The sequence below is a fragment of the Myotis myotis genome, unplaced genomic scaffold (genome assembly GCF_014108235.1).
Source record: "Myotis myotis isolate mMyoMyo1 unplaced genomic scaffold, mMyoMyo1.p scaffold_m19_p_9, whole genome shotgun sequence".
Lineage (NCBI taxonomy): Eukaryota > Metazoa > Chordata > Mammalia > Chiroptera > Vespertilionidae > Myotis > Myotis myotis.
The window spans coordinates 79006750-79024073 of NW_023416401.1; positions in this window are offsets into that span (position 1 = coordinate 79006750).

Here is a 17324-nt window from a genome sequence, read left to right on the forward strand (position 1 = left end):
GAAGGGGAATTCAGCAGCCAAGCAGATGGGGGCTAGCGGGGCTCACAGCTTTTTAGCTAAATTTACCACCTTTGTACTTACTTGCTGATAAAGTAGAAACATCTCAGTTGTGACTGGACCACTGAAATGTAACTGCAAAATAGTTGATGGAGTTTGAGTATAAAAAGCTCCACCACAGGTCAGGGGTAAACCCTGATTATGGTAAGCTGATCCCATTTGCCAGAGAATGGGTGAGAAATGAGCATGTGACCGCCCTCCTGCCAATGAGTGTGCAGGCAGGTTTGGTGGGCAGGCCCGGTGGTTTGGGGAAGATCTCCTTTCTTTTTCCACATGTCTTTTTTTGGGTAGCAGTCCCTACCTGACTTCCACTAATCCAGCTTTCATTATGTGAGAGTATATATTTTCTTTATCGCTGGAGCCATTTTGAGTTGGATTTTCTGTGACTTCCATTTTGAAAGCATCCTAGCTGATACACTAATATTATTTGAGAACTATAATGTGTCAACTGGTATAATAAGCATTATTTCATTCAACTTTACACATTTACTCTAGAGGCAGAGCCTGTTATCTTTAGAGATGAGGAAACTTGTTGAAGGTCACAGAAAGTGACAGAGCTAGGATGTGAGCCCAGGTTATTCAAGTCCAGAGCCTGAGCTCTGTAATCATGGCCTCATTCCTTTCTGAATGGACCAAAATATTCATAATCTATACTAATAAAAGGGTAATATGCTAATTAGACCAGATAGACCGGACATCTTCCAGTCGTCTGGTCCTCCTTCCGGACAAAGCCATGGTGGTGGGGGCTGAGGCAGAGGCAGTTAGGGGTGATCAGGCTGGCAGGGGAGCAGTTAGGGGTGATCAGGCTGGCAGGGGAGGGCAGTTAGGGATGATCAGGCAGGCAGGCAGAATGGTTAGGGGCTATCAGGCAGGCAGGCAAGTGAGCGGTTAAGAGCCAGTGGTCCTGGATTGCAAGAGGGATCGGGCCTAAACCAGCAGTTGGAGAGGGTGCAGGCTGGGCTGAGGGACCCCTCCCACCTGTGCACATATTTCGTTCCCTGGGCCTCTAGTAAGACATAATTTGTTATTGAAGAAAGTTGGAAGAAAAGGACTGATACATAAAAACCATCATATTATAAATTAAAAGCAATTGCCCATCTAAGGAAAACATTTGTAACATACAAATATGTGAATACATGGTAGACAAAAGGTGAAAAGCCCTAATATATAAAAAATACCTTACAAATAGGACGAGAACCAAGATGGCGGCATAGGTTAACGCCGGAGTTTGCTGCCTTGAACAACTACTTCAAAAGTGAAACTAAAAGACGGAAGGGACATCACCCAGAACCACAGGAACGCTGGCTGAGTGGAAGTCCTACAACTAGGAGGAAAGAGAAACGCATATGGACACTCAGAGGAGGCGCAGTGCTGAAGTCAAATTCTGAGGTGCGGAGTGCGCGGAGCGGGCTGGCGGCGGAGGACCCAGACTCAAACGGGAGAAGCGGGACTGTCTGGCTTCGGTCAGAGCGAGTGCAGCTTTCTCTCCGAGCTTTGCAGCGGGTGCTGGGACTCAGAGAGGCAGAGCCCCTGAGGACAGGACTGAGAGCCGCCATAACTGCTCTCTCCGGCCCACCCTGTTGATCCTGTGCGACCAGCCCTGCCCAAGCCCTGCACAGAGGCATTTGCCGGATAGCCTCAGGCAAAGGCTAGATTAGCACCTCCCTAGAGGACAGAAGTTCTCTCACTGCTGACACAGCTGATTCTCATAGCCACTTGGCCTGGAGGTCAAACCCTCCCTGGAATTAGCTACAACAATCAAGATTTAACTATAAGACTGCGAACAAAGACCACCAGGGGGTGCACCAAGGAAGCATAACAAAATGCGGAGACAAAGAAACAGGACAAAATTGTCAATGGAAGATATAGAGTTCAGAACCACACTTTTAAGGTCTCTCAAGAACTGTTTAGAAGCCGCCGATAAACTTAATGAGATCTACAAGAAAACTAATGAGACCCTCGATGTTATATTGGAGAACCAACTAGAAATTAAGCATACACGGACTGAAATAACGAATATTATACAAACTCCCGACAGCAGACCAGAGGAGCGCAAGAATCAAGTAAATGATTTGAAATGCGAGGAAGCAAAAAACACCCAACCGGAAAAGCAAAATGAAAAAAGAATCCAAAAATGCGAGGATAGTGTAAGGAGCCTCTGGGACAGCTTCAAGCGTACCAACATCAGAATTATAGGGGTGCCAGAAGATGAGAGAGAGCAAGATATTGAAAACCTATTTGAAGAAATAATGATAGAAAACTTCCCCCACCTGGTGAAAGAAATGGACTTACAGGTCCAAGAAGCGCGGAGAACCCCAAACAAAAGGAATCCAAAGAGGACCACACCAAGACACATCATAATTAAAATGCCAAGAGCAAAAGATAAAGAGAGAATCTTAAAAGCAGCAAGAGAAAGAAACTCAGTTACCTACAAGGGAATACCCATACGACTGTCAGCTGATTTCTCAACAGAAACTTTGCAGGCCAGAAGGGAGTGGCAAGAAATATTCAAAGTGATGAATGCCAAGAACCTACAACCAAGATTACTTTATCCAGCAAAGCTATCATTCAGAATTGAAGGTCAGATAAAGAGCTTCACAGATAAGGAAAAGCTAAAGGAGTTCATCACCACCAAACCAAGATTATATGAAATGCTGAAAGGTATCCTTTAAGAAAAGGAGAGGATGAAAAAGGTAAAGATACAAATTATGAACAATAAATATGCATCTATCAACAAGTGAATCTAAGAATCAAGTGAATAAATAATCTGATGAACAGAATGAACTGTTGATTATAATAGAATCAGGGACATAGAAAGGGAGTGGACTGACTATTCTTGGGGGGGAAAGGGGTGTGGGAGATGTGGGAAGAAACTGGACAAAAATCGTGCACCTATGGATGAGGACAGTGGGTGGGGAGTGAGGGCGGAGGGTGGGGCAGGAACTGGGAGGAGGGGAGTTATGGGGGGGAAAAAGAGGAACAAATGTAATAATCTGAACAATAAAGATTTAATTTAAAAAAAAAAACCTTACAAATAAGAAAAGATTTGTAAGGATTTTCAATAAAAAAGAGAAAATTAAAAAATAATATTTCCAATAGGAAAATGGAAATGATGTTAATTTGTGATTCACAAAAAGGGAAATCCAGCTGACAAATAAATTAAAAAATAACTTAATCAAAGACATAAATAAACCTCACAGAACAAATGTGCATATAAAATTGGTGATGATGAAAGAAAAAAGTGTTTATAGCTAATGCTGACAAGGAAGCAGTAACATCAGCATTCCCATAAACTTCTGTGTATATAAATTGGTAACTGACATTTGTCTTAAATAAAATAGTTTTTATTCAGTGATTTCAATTTCTAGGACTTAATCCGAGTAAAAGGTATACCCAATATCTTATGTTCAAAGAGACACAAGCAGTAGTTATAAAATCAAAATTGGGTAGAATCTACATGTTCAACAATAGAATGGCAAAATAAAATGTGGCTCCATAGGCTGGTCCATCATGTGACTTGTAAGTAATCCCATATCCCACAGGGAGGCTGTAGGGGCTGTGACTCAGTGCCATCAATTTTCCAGACACCTCTGGTTTTCCATCCTCCATCCTTCAGAGTGTGTCTTTGGTCCCCATGAGGCAAGATGGTTGCACCACTTTCAGCTTCGCAACAAGAAAATTAAAAAGGTCAGGGACTGCGTTTGCATTAGAAAGGCTACATTTCCTCAGCAATCCCTAACCGGCCTCCACGTCCACCCCCGGACCAGGCTGTGCGTGATGGGTGTTTTTAGCGAGGTTCTATATCCCATGTTGTCACATGCCTATTCTGAGTTCTGTTTCATTGATCAGTGTGTCCTTTTTGGCAACAGTACCACACTTTTAATTGCAGTAACTTTGTAGTATGTTTTAACATTTGGTAAGACAGACCTTCCACATTATTCTTTACATGAAAACACGGGCTCCTCTTCCCATTTAGTGTCCCAGATAAAATTTAAATTTAAAATTTAACTCTTCTTTCAGATTTTGATTGCAATGGTGCTAAATTTATGATTAATTTGGCAAATGTAACAGGATATAATGGTTGCAAAATAGCCCCAGGAACATGTTATGATTGACTTAGCTAGCTACTTGTTTTAGATCTTCTGTTTCCATTTAACCCATTTTATTTTATTCTTTATTTTTTAAATATTTTTTTTTTATTGATTTCAAAGAGGAAGGGAGAGGGAGAGAGTGAGGGAGAGAGAAACATCAATGGTAAGAGAGAATCATCAATTGGCTGCCTCCTGCACAGCCCCCACTGGGGATTGAGCCTACAACCCAAGCATGTACCCTGACCGGGAATCAAAGCATGACCTCTTGGTTCATAGGTTGTCGTTCAACCTCTGAGCCACACTGACCTGGCCATTTAACCCATTTTAAATAGCACTTTAAAATCCTTCTGTAACAATTTTGCAATAATCTCAGATCATTTTTTCATTATAAATTCCTACAATTTGTTCCCGAAAAGTTACTGGGTCAAAGTGTGTGCAGATTTTTAAGGCTTTTCCGTGTACTGTCAAACTGTCCTTCAGAAAGGCCTACTCCAGTATGGTTCATGTTGAGTGTTAGTGTTTCTGCACTTTTGACAATACAGAGTATCAGTTAAAATGTTCATGCCAGCCTGGTAGGTTATTTTAATGTTAATATCACTGGATTTTAAAAATATGCTTAATATATTTTATTATAATCACATAAAAATAGTGTTTTGCTAAAAAAAAAAAAAAAAGTCCTACAGCAAAAAAAAAAAAAAGAAGAATATTTTCCCTTCTTGTGTGTCCACTTGAGGAATAATAATTCTAGTGAGCTGAGACAGTAACCTTGGGTTTTGGAGGATCTGCAGCGGAGAAGCCCTCAGGAAAGGCAAGGGCCCCTGGGGCTGAGTGGTAGAGGGCCAGCAAAGGGGAAGGCGGAGAGAGACCTGGTGAGCAGCACCATCCAGCCTCAGTCCTACAGGTGGCACTTGCTGGGCTCTGGCTGCTCTTAAAGACCAGGGTCACTTTTTTTTTTTTAAACTGTAAGAGAACATTTATTGGGTCAATCACAGGTAGAAGAAGTAATTCCTAGAAGAAATGGGTTGAGGAAAAAAGTTGTAGAGGTAAAGGAAGAGCGCTTTGCAACTTGGGAGTGAGGAAGCTAAATGGCCTGTGGGGACGGGATGGGGGAGGGAAAGGGAATGGGAGAGGGCGGGGCGTGCTCCCTGGAGGGAGAGTGAGCTGGTCCTCTTCCTAAGGGTTCTAAGGGCGGGGCTTTTAGGGGAGACGTCAGGGGAAGATCTCAATAGAATATTCAGCAGCTTCCAGGTGTGTCCTTTCGGGGTTGTGGTCTCCACTGATTGAATGGCCGGCACCAGGGCAGGGGGTCATTATTCAATGCAGCTCAAGGCCAGGGTGTCTTCTGAGGCTGGAGCTGCATGTCATCCCAAAGGAACCAATGGTCATGCTTGGGATTCAGCCAACATCATAAATGCTGTTGAAAATACCTTCCCGTGACTGGCCAGCACTCCTGTTTATATTTTTAAAAATATTTTCAATAGCGGTAAAATACTACATGTAACATAAAGGTTAGCATTTAACCATTCTAAATGTACACTTCAACGGCATTAAGGACATTCATATTGTTGTACAACCATCGCTACCATTTATTTCCAGATCTTTTTCATCATCCTGAACAGAAATCCTGTCCTTCTTAAACAATAAACCCAGATTCGTCCCTCCTCTGGGCCCTAGCCCCCAACTTCCTACTTCTTGTCTCTATGAATTTGACAACTTTAAGTTACCTCATACAAGTGGAACCATACAGTATTTGTCCTTTTGTAACTGGCTCATTCCACTCAGCATAAGGTCGCCAAAGTTCACCACACTGTAGCAGGTATCAAGACGTCCCCTTCCTTCTTAAGGCAGAATGATACTCTTGTTTACTCTTAAGGTCCCGTTTAGAGCCTTAAGGGCCTTCTAAGTTCCTGGGGGTGCCTGGGTTGTGCTGGGAACCCAGCCCAAGACAGAGCCTTCCTGGGAAACCTCACGGTGTGAACTTTGTAGCCTTCCGCCTTCACCGCTCCCCCCTACGTCTGTGCCTCCTGTGTCCCCAGGGGAGCCAGGTCCTCTTCCAGTCGCCTGTGAAGGGCTCGGTGGGCCAGGAAATGTCCTGTCCTTCCTCCGAGCCTGGTCAGAAGCCAAACCTCTATAGTTTCTCTGTGCAATAGGTTCCCTCTTTTCTGCGGTGGTGGTGGGGCTTGTTACAGTATGGAAATAGCAATTTTAGGTGAAAAGGGTAACCGGAAAGCAAAAACTATCTATTACTACATTTACAAAAAAAAAATAGAGCTTGAGCATGTTTTCTTTTTCTGTAATTCACGTACACTGTTGGGAAAGGCAAGCCCCTGAGGAGGTATGGGCGTTCTGTTGCAATTTCTAGTCCTCAACGGGGCTTTAAAAATAGGAATAATTTTGCCTCCTCCTCCTCCCATGAAGCTGCAATGGTGTATTTCTATAGCTCTCACCTTAGGCGTGAACTTTAAATTAAACACGTAGAGTGTTAGCAATGACTGTAAGGGAAATCCACCCAGCGGCTTTACACCTGGGCGGAATTGAATGCATGTAAAAGGGGCTCGACAATGTGATCTCGTGTCCTGGGCGCCCGGGAGATTTTCCTTGAACTGGTTCATGTAGTCAAAGGCTTACATTCTTGTCTGAAGGACAGTTGAGGTAATTTTAATGATAATGGAGACTTTATGCCGGGCAAGTCTTTAAAAGAACGGACGGAGAGAGTTAGCGTGGTTGGCGCCCGCATTAGCGTGCACCCCCTTGTCTGCCCGCGCGGTTTACCTTCACCAAGACTCGAGGCAACTGGGAAAGGTGAAGCGAGGCTGGGAGAGAGGCCACGGGAGGTTAAGCATGTTAACATCTCCATTATGTCTAAAAGTGGAAAATGGAACACTTAAAGCAGGTTGTGTCTCCCCCCCCCCTCCCCCGTAATGTATGCCAGAATGTCACAAGGACTCATTGTCTGCAATGAACACAAAAATATGGGCGATTCAGGCTGAATAATGAAAACGTCAGTGATTCCACAAAAGCATCCCACTTACATGAAGTTCATGGGGAGGGGTTTATCCTCACTTATTTCCCCCCAAGAAGGCTGCTTCTTGAATAGTATAATCTTTAATGTTTAAGCTGCATCTAGAATTCCTTTTTTCCCTCCCTTACTTCTTTCTCGGTTTCTAAAATGCAAGAAATGCAGAATAAAATAAAGTGAAATCGCCGTATTTGTCCCTCCCCCAACCCCCCCTGCCATGCCTCTTCTCTCTGGTCAAATACTGTTGTGATTTTGATGCAAACATCCTAATAATTTTCACAGGAAGTGAATGTGGGGATCTTGGCAGTGTGTGTGATCAATGGTACTGTCAGGCTTCTTTGCCTTCAAAGAACTTGTTCAGAAGCCCTGGCGTCGGTCCAGCGCGCGGTCAGACACGAGTCCCTGCTCAGTGCTGAGCCTGAGGCCTGCCGGGCAGGCAGGGCAGGCGGTTCAGGAGCCGGACAATACAGTGGGAGGGGTCTTTTCTGTCTCCCTGGGTCTCCTGCTCTTAGAGAAAGGGCCTTCAGGATGGAGCACTTCAGGGCTCAGAAGTGATTTTGAACTTGCGCTGAGCTTCTCACAGTGATGAGCCTGCTGCAAAGATGGCAGTGTGGGATGTCTGGCTCTCTATGATTACAGGGGTGGGGTTAGGAGACAGAGAGCGAAAGGAGAGGGCATTTGAGTGTTTGGGAATCTTGGTCATGTTACATTCTGCCCCTCATTAGGAAAAAAATCCCATGAAAACCTTCATCTCCTCTAGTTGACTCAACCCTGGCCCTCGGAGACCAAAGCAAGGACAAATCGGGTGGCCTCTGTCACACCACGCTGACCATCTCCGATTTTGGCCACACCTGCCCTGCTCAGTTCAGTACTTGCTGGGCCTGCTGCCATGCCCCACTTCTCTCCTAAGCAGAGGGACCTTTAACTTAACCGAGCATGCTGTGGGTTTTCATGCTGTGGACGGAGACATTGATAGATGCGGCAGCCTCCAGTGCGGCAAATGGGCAATTAGGAGGCCCGTTCTGCAAAGGTGTCATGCCCAGGGCACACCCCAGTGTCTGGGTGAACCAGATTATTGTCCCACCCTTTAGTGGCTTTCCCCCCTCCTTGTGTCATTCCCCTCACTCCTGCTTTATGGGGTCCCTCCCAAATAAACTGCTTGCACCCACGTTTTGATCTCTGGAGCTGCTAGGGGGAACTCAAAGTAAGAAAGTGAGGTAGGTGAGCGCCCATGCCCAAAGGCCCAGCGCTACCCTGCTTGGCCAACGTGTTTTTAATTTGCATTTCTCTGATTATTAGTGACAGTGAGCATCTTTTCCTATGTCTTTTGGTCATTTGTATGTCCTCTTTGGAGAAGTGTCTATTCCAGTAGTGGCGAACTTTTTGAGCTCGGCGTGTCAGCATTTTGAAAAACCCTAACTTAACTCTGGTGCCGTGTCACATATAGAAATTTTTTGATATTTGCAACCATAGTAAAACAAAGATTTATATTTTTTGATATTTATTTTATATATTTAAATGCCATTTAACAAAGAAAAATCAAACAAAAAAATGAGTTCACGTGTCACCTCTGACACGTGTGTCATAGGTTCTCCATCACTGGTCTATTCAGATCCTTTGTCTAGAAATCAGTTGCATTTTTATAGACCAATAATGAACTCCTAGAAAGGAAAACTAAAAACAAACAAACAAAAAAACACACCAAAAAACGAACAAACAAAAAACCAAAAAACCCCACTCCCATTCACAATTGCTTCGAAAGGAATAAAATCTCTAGGAATAAATTGAACCAAAGATGTAAAAGACCTGTACTCAGAAAATTATGAGACACTGAAGAAAGAAATTGAAAAAGATACAAATAAGTGGAAGCATATACTGTGTTCATGAATGAAAAAAATTTTAACATAATTAAAATGTTCATACTACCCAAAGCAATCTATAGATTCAATGCAATTCATAACAGGTTTTATATGGAACCACAAAAGACCCCAAAGAGCAATAGCAATCTTGAGAAAGAAGAACAAAGTTGGAGGAATCATGCTACCTGATATCAAACTATACTACAAGGCCATAGTAATCAAAACAGCATGGCACTGGCACAAAAACAGACATACAGACCAATGGAACAGAATAGAGAGCCCAGAAATAAACCCATCCCTTTAGAGTCAGTTAATATTTGACAAAGGAGGCAAAAACATACAATGGGCTACAGATAGTCTATTCAATAAATAGTGCTGAAAATTGGACAGATATGTGCAAAAAAATGAAACTAGACCACCTTCTTACACCTCATACAAGAATAAACTCAAAATGGATTACAGACTTGAATGTTAGACTTGAAGCCATAAAAATCCTAGGAGAAAACATAGGCAGTAAAATCTTGGACATTTTTTGTGGCAATATTTTTTCTGATATATCTCCTTGGGCAAGGGAAACAAAATAAAACATAAACAAATGGGACTATATAAAACTAAATAGTTTCACACACTAAAAGAAACCGTCAACACATGAGAAGATAACCAACTAAATGGGAGAACATATTCGCTGATGAAACATCTGATAAGGGGTTAATATCCAAAATTGATAAAGAACTTATAAAACATCACCAAAAGGACAAACAGTCCAATTAAAAAATGGGGAGATGTTTGTTTAGGTGCCAGCTCTGGAACTTTTCAAGAGAATTCAGAATTGAGATTTTTGCACAGAATTTTGATTTTTAAAATAGGACCCAGTTAAAGAGATTTAGGGAGATTTGGTGGCTTCTCCAAGCTTTCCAGTATTGGGTTTTCTTTCCTTTTTTTTAAAAAAAATATGTTTTATTGATTTTTTTTTACAGAGAGGAAGGGAGAGGGATAGAGAGTTATAAACATTGATGAGAGAGGAACATCAATTCAGGTGCCTCCTGCACACTCCCCACTGGGTATGTGCCCGTAACCAAGGTACATGCCCTTGACCGGAATCGAACCCGGGACCCTTAAGTCCGCAGGCTGATGCTCTATCCACTGAGCCAAACCAGTCAGGGCCCAGTATTGGGTTTTCAATCCCAAGTCTTCTGAATGGAAATCTAATGTCCCTGCCACTATACCAGGGAAACTCCAATAAATAAACAAGGAGCACATCCTGGGGAACAGAAAAATCTCTCCTGTGGCCCCATTTTGTGGAATTTTCTTGACAGTCACGCTGAGAATCCCAGAGAGGCTGGAATCAAAAATCCGAATGGATGAGGCATTGCACTCTCTTCGGGATTTACCGAGCCACGAGTCATGTAAATGTCACACTCAGAAATAGACTCAAATTCATGCAGCTAATAGAATGCCGGTTACCAGGGCCAAGGGGAGGAGGAGTGGGGAGTTAGTGTTCAATGGGTACAGAGCATAAGCTTTGCAAGGTGGAGCGAGTTAGTGGGAATGAATGATGGTGATGGTGGCACAACAATAGAAATATAATGAATGCCGCTGAACTGTACACTGAAAAATGGTTAAGGTGGTACATTTTATGTTATGTGTATTTCACCACAATTAAAAATTGTAAAATAACAAAAAGAAATAGACTATGAAGAGACAAACAAACAAAAACCAACAACACAGGCATTTCGTAATTTTCACACCAATTATGCAATATCTGAAATGTCTCTCAATGTAAAACAATCATTGTGTCTTTGCTGCTAAAAGCAGATGACCGCCCTCTGGAGACAGCACCTGAGGATTTTTCACTTCGCCCCCACCAGTGACTGAAGTTTCTTTAGAGCTTTTATGCTCACAAGTAACATTCTGCATTTGGAACTGAGGGGTACACAGAGATGTGACCTGCAAAGACACAGACTTCTCCAGTGCAAGTCTGAAAATTCCACAGCGACCTGGTTAAAAAACCCTTAAGGAAGGGGGTTGAACAAAGCTTTCTCTTTACCTTTTCAGTGGGAAGGTGGGTCCAGTGGATGTGGATCAAGGCCATTGTGAGCAGATATAGCAGACTTCCCCAGGACCCGAGGCCCATGGCGAGCTGGGTGGAAGCATTGAGGGCCCCGTCTGAAATCTGCTCTCTTATTATCAAGGAAACCACGTGGGTCCCTGGTTGTCCTTAAGAGTCCGTGTTCAAGGTCGGATGGATGCTTGGTGATTGTGAAGGCTCTTTCAAGCCCACCCTTCCCACGTGAGCAGGAGAAGCCATCGGCTCTCGCATGCTCAAGGCGAGTCGGGTTTATATAACTGGCAGCGGCTGCTCTTCACCGGGAAATATTCACATCTTTGGGGCCAACACACATTTCTTTATATAATAATAGGGGATCCCAAGCCTGGATGAATCTTTTATTTTCTTTGATGTATCATTTTAAATGAGAGGATCCTTTTATAGTTGTCCAAATAGTGAGGGCTAAGTGGCCAGAGTCAAACATTTAAATTCTGCCACTAAGCCAAACAAACTAAAATAAGAAAGGTCCCCTTATCGCAATGATGGCGAACCTTTTGAGCTCGGCGTGTCAGCATTTTGAAAAACCCTAACTTAACTCTGGTGCCGTGTCACATATAGAAATTTTTTGATATTTACAACCATAGTAAAACAAAGACTTACATTTTTGATATTTATTTTATATATTTAAATGCCATTTAACAAAGAAAAATCAACCAAAAAAATGAGTTCGCGTGTCACCTCTGACACGCGTGTCATAGGTTCGCCATCACTGCCTTATAGCATTGGGAGGTGGGGGCGGGGGGCGGGGGAGTCTTGCAATGTTTGGGCGTGGGATTAATCTGCTTGGGGTGGGACAGGCCTTTCTACCTTGGAACACATGGAGGCTTCTGTGCTGTAGGATGGCACTCCCCCCAATCCAGTCACTTCTGCACAACTTACTAAATGTCGGCTGCATTCACAAGTCACCTGCATTTACTTTGTGTTTTTCATTAATAAACGTTAAATCAGTTTTTTATTTGCTTTGTTGTAGCCAGTGGTTTTCCAGCTTAAGTGTGCATCAGAATCACCGGAAGGTCTTGTTCAAACACTGACGGCTTCACCCCACTCCCAGGGTTTGGTAGGTGTGAGGAGGGGCTGATAATTTGCATTTCTATCAATTTCCCAGGCCATGGGGATGCTGCTGGTGTCAGGGCTTTGTTGCCTTTTCAATACACACGAAATAAGGATGGAACTACCAAGAATAGTTCTTCTGGGCGCCGGCTAAAATTATGCTATGTGTCCCTGAGCGTTCCTCGTGTGGTAGCAAGAACATTGAGTGTGAATTCAGAAGACTTGCAAATGAAAACCCTGGCCCTGGCTGGTGTGGCTGGGTTGGTTAGAGCATCGTCTAGTGCACTGAAGGGTTGCAGGTTCGATCCTGGTTGTGGGGTGTGCAGGAGGCAAACTGATCCCTATTTCTCTCTCCCCCACCCCCTTCTCCTTTCCTCTTTCTCTGAAATCAACAGAAACATATCCCTGGGTGAGGATTAAAAGAAAAATTAACCCTTCCCCGGAAGATGCACTAATCTCCGTATGCCTCAGTTTCCTTATTTGTACAATGGGAAAGCTCTCAGTCCTATCACCTTTAAATCCAAAGCAGAGGCATGGGTTGTGGCTGTAATGGGCCTCATTATGAAGTGGAAACTATTATTAAAAAAAAAAAAATCAACCCCAAGCCAACAGGTGAGATGATGTTTTAGCATAGGATGGCACAATGTCTGTTGCTTCAGAAGGGCCAGACTTTGTGGAGAATTGCAAACATATTTGGAGAAGAGATTTCATGGGGGAGGGGGGAGTAGAAGGAAACAGTGTTAGTGAGCTGTCTAGGATTGAGGAGCAAGAAGAAAAAAAGGATGAGTAAGTTGATCGAGTCCAGAAAAAGGAGTTTTAGATTTGACTTAATTCAGGCAGGAAGTCAGCTCCAGAACAGGATGGTGACAAATTGTGATGTGCGGGACCGGGTTTACGCAGAGATTGGAGGTCAGGAAACAACGCAGGTGTGGGGTGGGGAGAGACAGAGGAGGGCCTTCCTGGGTATTTCCTCTGGGAAAAGAAGGAAGGAGGAAAGATTTAAGGCCCCTCTAAGACAGAGCAACCATTTGAACTTGGAGGTGTTACAGACCAGCATTTCCAGGTTGGGGAGCTGGCTGGGGGAGACTTTGACGGTAAAGAGGAAACTGTGGAACATGACGCTCTGGGGGCAGAGTGCCCCTGGGAAGATGCCAATGCTCAATTTCAGATGCTAAAGAGACACGCTGGTGCAGAATTGCCATATACAACCTCTCCCCACCTGCCTGCCATGAGACACTAATCCACACGATAGTAATGGGGTGTTTTGAATTTTAAAAAGCAGTGGGGGTGTTGGGGATCTGTTCATAAAAATGCTGTGTGTAATGATGCTCATCACAGTGAACCTAGATGCACAGCAGCCCATTACAGGCTCTGAGAAGGTCTGCAGTACAAATAATGCTTATAGGGTAGTGTCCATTCAAATAGCCACAAACGCCTTGAAGGACTAATGCTCCCGGGTTCAGTGTAGGATCAAGCAGAGATAAGAAATAAATTTTCCATCTCATAGCACAAGTTCATAGAAGACAACTACACAGACTTTCTACTCACAAATCAAAGATTCAGAGGTCAAAGGAGAATTAACCGGCCATCTCTGCAACCCCCCACATTAGGTCAGGGCTTCCCCAGCTTCGAAGTTCAATGAGAAATTCAGCCAAAGGAAGTGCCCCTCCTGCGTGTTTGTTTTAACTACACGGAGCCACGGGCGTAAATGAGATGATAAGTCTCAAACCGGTGCTTCTTGGTCTGGTGTGAAGTTTGCTGGGCAATGACTATGGTAGGCACTAGCCCCTGAGCGAACAAGGATGTGTAAAATACTGCCTTAGGTTGGGAATACACAGAAGCAGATCCTGAGATAAGGAATCAAACACAACAGCGTAGTTAGGAGGTGATGCTAAGCAGTGAGTGAGGGAGTGGGAAGGTGAGGCAGGGAGGCGAGGCAGGCAGTGCAGGATGCCCGATGGAGCGGCTTTGCTGGGACCCTCTTGTGCACAGTATAGAACAAGCATTTTAGTGTCATTCCACCTGAGGGGCAAAGGGAGCTGGGCACCTAACCACCAAATCGCCACTGTTCTGGGTTGAGGACTGATTGTGGGCATGGGGAGAGGGCTCCCAAGGCCAGAGCAGATGGTCCTGGGAACAGAGAGCAGACTTCCAGTGTAGACTTGAGTGCTCAGGGCGAGACCATGACTGCCACAGATAGGGGACAATGCCCTGTAGGAAGGATGGGGTCCTCCAGGAGCTAACGGGGTCGCTACAGGGGCTGAGACCAGAAATAGCATAGAGGCTTAGACGCTGCCACAGGTTTCCAGCTGACTGCATCTCACCAGAGATCCTCTTGGACTCTGACCTCCTGTTCTCATACTGAGGCATTTTAGCCGAGGTCAGTGTTTGTATGTTACTTCCCCCTGAGTTCACTGGAGCAAAACACTGTCCTGGGAGGCAAACACTGCCCACCCCCCGGTCTGGCACGGGCTGCGCGCGCGGTGTGTCTGGTTCTCTGCCTGCCCGGGCCAGTGGAGTGGGTCTGGTTGGAGGGGTGAAGGCTGTGGGCCTGGCTTGGACTGTGGAGAGTCCCCCCATGGAGTGCTCCCGTGCCATGGGAGACACGCTCACCCAGAGCAGTGGCACACCTGCTGGTGGGTCTGCCGTGTCATTGGAGACGCCTATTCTTCGAGATGACAAAATCACTTTCAGGAATCATTCCATAATAATCAGAACTAGTCACTATCTTCTTGTTTTTTTCTTTGGCTCTAAAACGAACATTTAAAGCATAAGAATACATTTCAACTTTAAAGGTGTTGTTCAAATTAGTACAGTTTTTCAGATTTGCACTCCAGTGTGCACTTTTCAAACTAAAATAAATCTCCTCACAGTCTGTCTCCTGTTTCTTTGTCTTGAGTTTTAAACACAAATGAAATCTCCAACAGGTCACATAGAATGACATAACTGATGGAATGGGCCAACGCTCTAACCACTGAGAAACACAGGCCAGGGTTCATTTGAATATTTTTTTTAATTGATTAAGGTATTACAAATGTGTCTTTATCCCCCCATTGTCCCCTCATCACCCCAGTCTTGCCCTCACCCTCACCCCCTGTTGTCTGTGTCCATCGCTTATGCTTATATGCATGCATACGAGTCCTTTGGTTGATCTCTCCCCGCTACCCCCACCCTCCCCTACCTTCCCTCTGAGGTTTGAGCATCTGATCAATGCTTCTCTGTTTCTAGATCTGTGTTTGTTCATCGGTTTATGTTGTTGATTATAATCATTTGAATATTTTTTATTCAACATTGTGTTTTCATCCATATTACTGTGTTGTGGCTATAATATTTATTACTATTGTTTGTATAATATTCTTTTGCATGACTATAACTCACTTTACTTACTCATTCTATAGTTTGTGGACGTTGGAGTGTTTCAGTTTTTGGCTAATATGAGTATTATATTAAATTGCATTTCCTTGATTACTAATAAGAATGGGTATCTTTCATATATCTATTGACTTTTTCGATTTCCCTTTGTGAAATGTATATTCAAGAACCTTTTTTGTCCATTTTTTTTTTCCTGTGGAATTTTTGGTCATTCTTACTAATTTATAGGCATTCTCTATGTAATTTGAATTCTCTGTCAATTTTATGTGTTTCAAATATTTTCTCCCACTCTATGACTCACCTTTTCATTCTTGTGATGAATAGAATTATTTTTTAATGTAGTAAAAAGATCAGTTTTTTCCTGTATGATTAGTAGTTTTGTGTGTCTTGCTTGAGAATTCTTTATCTGAGGGTTAAGGAGATAGTTTCCTATGATACCTTCTAAAAGCTTTATTATTGTTGTTGTTGTTATTATTATTGGTATTTCATTTTGCTTTTCACATTTAACTCACCTGGAATTGAATTTTGTATATGGTGTGAGGTAGGGATCCATTTCATATTTTACTTGTGAATGCTCTATTGTCCCAGCCACATACATTTAAAAAATAATAATTCTTTATTGTTGAAAGTATTACATATGTCCCCCTTTTCCCCCTATTGACTTCCTCCAGTTCGTTCCCCCTCACCACCCCATTGTCTGTGTCCATGGGCCATGCATATATGCATGCATATAAGGTCCTTGGCTGATTACCTCCCACCTATCCACCCTCCCAGATTCCACACTCTGTTCCATGCTTCCACCAGCCATATACATTTTAAAGACTGTTCTTTCTCCCATTGCCTTTCAATTTTACCTTGTCAAAAATCAAGCATCCATATATGTCAGCGTCTCTTTAAGGAGACTCTATCCCAGTCTATTAATCTTTTTATCCATCCTCAAACTCCACTATGCTGCTTTAATTAATTTAGTATTATTTTAAGTCTTGATATTGGGTAGAGCAAATTCACTCTTCTCTTTCTTCTCCAGGAGAATCTTGAGTATTGTCGGTGTTTTTCATTTCCATATACATTTTATAATCTGCTTGTTGGGATTTCAATTGGGACTGCAGTGAATCTATACATCACAATTTAGGGTAGCATCTGTATTTTTATGAATATTTCAATCAATTAATATGATGTTGCTCTCCATTTATTTAGGTGTTCCTTAATTTCTCTCAATAAAATTTTAGTTTCTGCCTTGTGGTCTTGAAATTGTTTGTTAGATTTATTCCTAGGTACTTCATATATATATATTTGATGTAGATGTAAATTATATATTTTTATTTTTTTATATTTATATCTCAAGTTTATTTTTATTTTATTTTTTACTTTCAATATTATTTTGTATTGGTTTCAGGTGAACAGTTTAGTGGCTAGACAACATATACTTAAATAGTGTTCCTCTTGGCATTTCCAGTACCCAACTGACATCACACATAGTTATTGCAATATTATCCTCTTAATGTAATGAATTGCATTGATTGATTTTCTAGCATTAAATCAACTTTGCATTCTTGAGATAAAATTAAATTTAGTAATTAAATATCTTCCTATTTTATATCACCAGATTCAAATTGCTATTTTTTGTTTGTTTAGATTTTTGTATCAACATTCACACATGACAAACATCTGTAACTTTCCTTTCTACTATTATGTTGGTTTCTTAAGATAGTGGAAGAATATATACTCATCCATTTTCTGGAAGAGATTATAAAAGATTGAAGTTATTT